Below are 5,781 nucleotides of genomic sequence, written 5' to 3' on the forward strand. Positions count from 1 at the left end.
CTTTTCAGGATTGTCCACTATGGTAGGAGGATTTGGATCTGGGTAGGATCTAGTAGAGATTCTTTTGGGAGCCAATGTTTAGATCTAAAACATAGAAAAACTGAATATACACAAGAATAGAAAAAAAAAACCAATCTTAGGAATGATCTTATCATACAAATATTTTTGCTGAGCACTCTAAATTCGAATGAAATAATAAAATAGGTCCCCAGTATGGTTGCCACTATGTTATCATTCTATGATTTTTAAGATTGGAAAGACAAAATCATAAAGGATGCATTAAACCACTTAGGAGTCTAGGATCTAGCCCTCCTAGACTCAAAGAGGGCTCTCCTCCTTTTCTCCAGTTACATTTGTAGATGTGGAAACTTGAAGAGACTATTGTCTTTCTAAAATTGGAGTGGAAGGAGTAGATTGACCTCCTGTTGGGGATGAATCCAGAATATCACTAAGATTGATGATTGTTTGTTGTGGTAATTCCTTGTTGTTACACAACATTTTGTCACTGTCTTAGCACTTCTCGTTCCTTGATCCTAGAGGACCTCTACAATGAAACCCACATGCTTTGCCTTCATGGAGAAACTCCCATTATGTCCCTCTTCATGAGCAGATCATTTCCCTTTTGCACCATTTCCCCCGAAACTTTTGTTTTTCCTAGTTTACAAGACCAACGCTAATGGATTTTGTATCCCCTCTGTCAATGTGTAGATATAAGAACTACTCCTCACGCCGACTGGAGCAACTAAGTTGTGTTTCAGTCACGACAGTCCTATTATGGAAATTTTTTTAAATTAGAGCCGAAGCTTCCAGCTCTAGAAGCTCCGTAACGGAATTCTGGTAAATGGTTTGGCTGGATGGGGTCGAGGATGACAGTTTAGGCTCCTTTCCCCTATAATGATGGAACTACCTCAAGGGATAAGTTATTCTCCCATGAGAAGAGGATCCACCTCCCATCCATATTTCCTATATAAACCTCCCTTCATCCCAAGCACAAGCCAGTGTTATTCATAGTTACAATTAGAGTGTTGGCTGAGTGTGAGTATACTATTTTGATTAGACAAGCAAGCTATTACTAGTTGTAGTAATCTAGTTGTGTGAGGGAGAAGTTTGTTTGGTTTGGAGTGAAGTCTAAAGAGTCAATTTTGCGGACAAAACCGACCTCCCTAGAAAACAAGGCTTTTCTAGTGACAAACAAAACAATAAAGCACTATCTTTCCCTAAATATGCATTTAAAATAAAAGCAACCAGGTGTTTAAGGCTTACCTCTAGTTCAACGTTGTTTGTAGCAGCCAAGCTTCTCCGATCCAGATGAGCTCCTTCTCCTTGAAACCTGCATTCACTAACAAGCAAACGATTACATAGCACCTGAATAACTCATATAATAAAACATATTCATCATAAATACCAAGGAGTATATGAAACAAATTATATATAACAACTTGTTGAGAAAAATGAACTTAATTGTATTAATTGGAAACAAAAGAAACCATTACAACCAGTGCCTTGGTGTTGTGCAGGTCCCTCCCAGGGTCCAGCAAGAGTTCTCCTCTACTTTGATCAGCTCACCCACTTCCAAATGAAGCTAAGAAAGGAATGTGATCTCTCCTCTCAAGCTCTATAAGGGAGTCCTAATTTCAGCAGCATCTACCCTTAGGAATGTTCAGCTTTCAACCTCCCTTCCCTCTGGCCCAATGCCTGTATTTACAGTGCTTTGGAGGAAGTTAATCAGGTCCACCATCAATGGGATAAGCCCCTCTTTCAATGGGATAGCTCCCCTCTTGATGGGATAAGTTCCTCTTTCTTTGGGATGCATGAACCATCTGGAGGTGCTCAATCCACGTCAAACCATCTTCTAGAATGCTCTAGATTCGACCACAAGTAACTTTTTTGAAGTAAAACTTGCACCTTTTGACCTTTACAGGAGTACGCACCCACCCCTTTACAGAAAAAGCATACAAGTACGCAGGTATTATGAACTTGAGGTGCGTACACGCAGGTAAGGGTAAGAGAAACTGTGTAACCAGAGTTATATTGACTTTTTAAAGATTTTCTCTCTTTTTTGGAGTTTGACACGAGGAGCATGTTATCTCAAAACCAAATCCTGATAGGTTGCTAGTTAGGTTGACTCTAAGTAACTATTTCAGACCTACTTTAGGCTGAGGCTTAGCCTCCTCAACCTGAGAGGGCTCTCTCTTAAAGGATTAATGATTTTGATTAAAGATAAGATGGCTAACTCTTATAGAACAACTGTGAAAAATATGAATGCTGGAAATACATTAAGCAACTATCCATTGGGCTTATGGAGTCAACAACACCTCAATATAATAGTGAACTCAACCTTACATAGAAGTCAGGGCACTCAGCATTTAGACATTCAGAACATAACTCATATGGGACCACAGTTTATAAATGCATACAGGAAACCAGAGCACATTCAGTGAATTCTGAGTGATTATACATCTATACCACTGTAAAAATTATGGAAAGAACAAGATCACATATTCTAAACATAAGAAATCCTTCATGAATCCTGAGAAGTAAAGTCAAAATTATATTACTGAAAATGAGTCTTTACATAAGCCAAATACAAGCTTTATCATAGAATTTTCCAACCTTGATTACATTGCTGTTTCAACTATATATAGAGCTCTTATTCTAACTGATCGAGATTCCTCCTCCAGCATGAGAGGAATTCGAAAACTACTTCTATTACTGACCACTCTTAAACTCTAACTACTTAATAAATACAACAAAGTGTTGACTGGAGTTTTTAGAGTTCTAAATCAACTATGACTCTAACTCCATAACAGCCTTGGTCTATAATCATTTTCATTCTCTGACATCTGGTTCTCTTCTGGCGGTGGCTGTGATGGACCTTTAAGGCTCCATGTTTGTCTTCAATGTCACATGTTTTCCAATACCCTGAAACATAGGAAACTGCCCCTGTGTATCGGTCTTTAGTTTGCCTTAACATGTCCGGATCCAACGAAGTATATCCTTTATCTTTTAATTACCCAAAATGGAGCAGACTGCCACGTCCTTGATGTGCTGTCCACCGTTTCCATGCGTGAAAGCTCACTTTATGACAAAAATCTAAAGTTGGATTCGAATGTATATTATCTCCACCTGTCTTGACCTGGTTGAATTTTAATAGCTTCAGCTGATGCCTTGCATATCTTGTAGACATTCCCCTTTCAAAATTCCCGTCCATATTCAAAACCGGCTAATTGAAATTAGACTGTTTAGCTTCAGCAGTTTTGTAGCACACTACGAAACTGCTGAGCTTTTAGTTATCACCTTCAGCAGTTTCGTAGCGCGCTACGAAACTGCTAAGTTGTTTCAAAAATCACAGTTTCAAATCAAAACTTCACTATTTGAGCACTTTGCTGTTAAAACATTCTTCCAACTGTTTTATTGCTGCAGCTGCTGTAGAAGCACGAGTATTTACCACAGAATGTAAAGGTTTCCCTCCAAGCTTGCTAATGTTGTAAGTTTGGTAGGAAGGAAAAAACTCATTCATATCAGCTTTATGCCTTAACCCACTTAATGTCTGGCTCCTCGACTTTATCCAATCCAAGGCAATAGCTTCTTGATTCAACTGTTTGTCTAATGCAAAAAGGTTTGCATCATGTTCTGAGTGTACTATGTGAGCCTTCATGATAGCAATTATACCCCAGTATACACAAGAACAACAACTTTTCTTTTGTAAAACAACTTGATACTTTGGAATGGATAATTGAAACATAGGATTAGACTTGCGCAAGCAACTGGATTTGGTTTCATTTAGATGATCCATGACATTCTTTAGAATAGTGAACAGAGTTCTAATAACAGAGGCAATTTCAATAGGTGGCATCTGAGACTTGAGCTTTTGAATAGCATCTTGAAGGTGCACAGAAGTAGCAGCTGTGGACCGTTGAATTCTTCTCTAATCTGGATCTTTGTGTTCTAGGTTCAACTGCATGGGTTCAAAATCACTTACAACAGGTTTGTTTAGTCCAGAACCAAGAATATCGTGTTGCAATTCCACTGGTGATGCCTCTGCTGAAGTATTCCCATCAATTTGACAATACCGATATCCACTGAACATACGATAATCCTCTAGAATGTCCAACAGTCTTGTCATCTGTGAAAAAAAAAAAAAAACTCTGGAATTACGATCCTTCAGTTTTGGAGGCAACTTATTCAAAAGAACCATTTTGCCCACATTGGTGATTAAATGATCTCCGATGGTGTATGGTGGACCTGGCTCAGCACCCTGAAAGAGATATGGATGGTTGCAGCACTTCCTGAATTGCATGACTATATTCAAAAGGCGCTTACACTTTCCTCCAGCATTCACAACCTCCAAATCCTTTTGAAGCAATGCCTGGAAAAATTTCTTTTGCACTTGTGACATTCCAACTTTCAATATGGTTTCCTTTTTAAAAGGCAGACCCTTTTCAACATCTGACTTTAGTCTCCGTAGAAGAAATGGCCGAAGAACCTTATGAAGTTGTTGAACCACTTCTTGTTCCTCACCACATGTAACCATACGCCAATGTTCCCAATGCAGCAGCTAGCACTGCAAAAGATGCTAGATTACTGGAATGCCCATTCACAATGGTTATTGTTCTTGATGCACCCAATTCCCTAATCTCTTTTGCCAAGCGTCGCACCTGAGCTTCAAAAACAGTAGTATTGTTAGAGTTACCATTTAATGATTCTCCAATCGGGTTATCATTGACTGAATTTCTGAAATAATATTAGACAAGTGACCATTCTTCAAAACAACAGAGCCTGCTAGACCTGTACCCACAAGGATCATAAGAATTTCTGGAAGTAAGAATTTGAGTAGAAACCAGAGTTTGTGAAAACTGTTTTGAAGAGGTGTGCTGGTTATAAGAAGCCTGTAGTTTGTGTTGTAGATTCTCATAGTCTTTGCAAGAAGTGAATTTCATTCTTTATTAGATGTGCTTCATCAATAATAATGTATTTCCAACTGAAACGTTTAAGGGCGGTCTTTGAGTATGACCATGATGGCCACATCCATACCGCAACTCTCTGCTTGGCGGTGATCAATTTTTCTTGCCAGCTGTCATCTGTAAGGGGTTCCATTTTCCCCAACAATACCAATTTTGTCCATATCTTGAGAAATATAATCCCAAAAGCCCAATCTTGAAAGAAAACTAAACTCGAATTAACACTAAATCGTTACAATCAAAATGATATGAACCATTTAGAAATTGTTTCTTAGGTGATAACAGGTGGCTCCACTTGGGATAGTGTGCTCCTGTAGTGCGCTAAGAACTCGCAGGTCCAGTGCTTTATCCATTATGAAAAATGGACTATTGGTTGACAAGCATCATTTTCAAGCTTCTTGGGCTTTCACCTCAAGCTTAAGCTTGATGATCACTGTAGGAGAAAGAAATCTACATCTACTGAAAAAATGCTCAGTCAACCTTGAGCTTATTTTCATTTTCCTACCTACCTACCCTAACAATTCAAATTTCTTTCAGCTCAATCAATGTGAAATTTCCAATGTAGCCAATCATTTGTCTTATCTGATATTTGAGTTTTTTTACTGCATCGGAGTTCAGAGTAACTATGATATTGTGATGACCACTGCCACTGAAATTGCCTCTGATCTTCATGGAAAAGCTGAAACACTGGAGAGTAAAACTCTTCCATGTATTTAGCTATAGGATCCCAGAATACATGATCAGCTTGATGATTCTTGTAACTTTCTGGTTGTGCAAACTGATCTTCAACAACAGTGTACAGTTCCTCAATCGTGAAAGA

General features: G+C 38.6%; 1 pseudogene; it reads right to left on the bottom strand.

The window, feature by feature from the left end:
- Positions 1-3,928: 3,928 nt before the first annotated feature.
- LOC149251336 (ISWI chromatin-remodeling complex ATPase CHR17 pseudogene) lies at positions 3,929-4,534 on the bottom strand (annotated as a pseudogene).
- Positions 4,535-5,781: the final 1,247 nt, after the last annotated feature.

This window comes from Pinus tabuliformis, chromosome 7 (assembly GCF_031772625.1).
Source record: "Pinus tabuliformis cultivar Carrire ecotype Pingquan chromosome 7, CPIR1, whole genome shotgun sequence".
NCBI lineage: Eukaryota > Viridiplantae > Streptophyta > Pinopsida > Pinales > Pinaceae > Pinus > Pinus tabuliformis.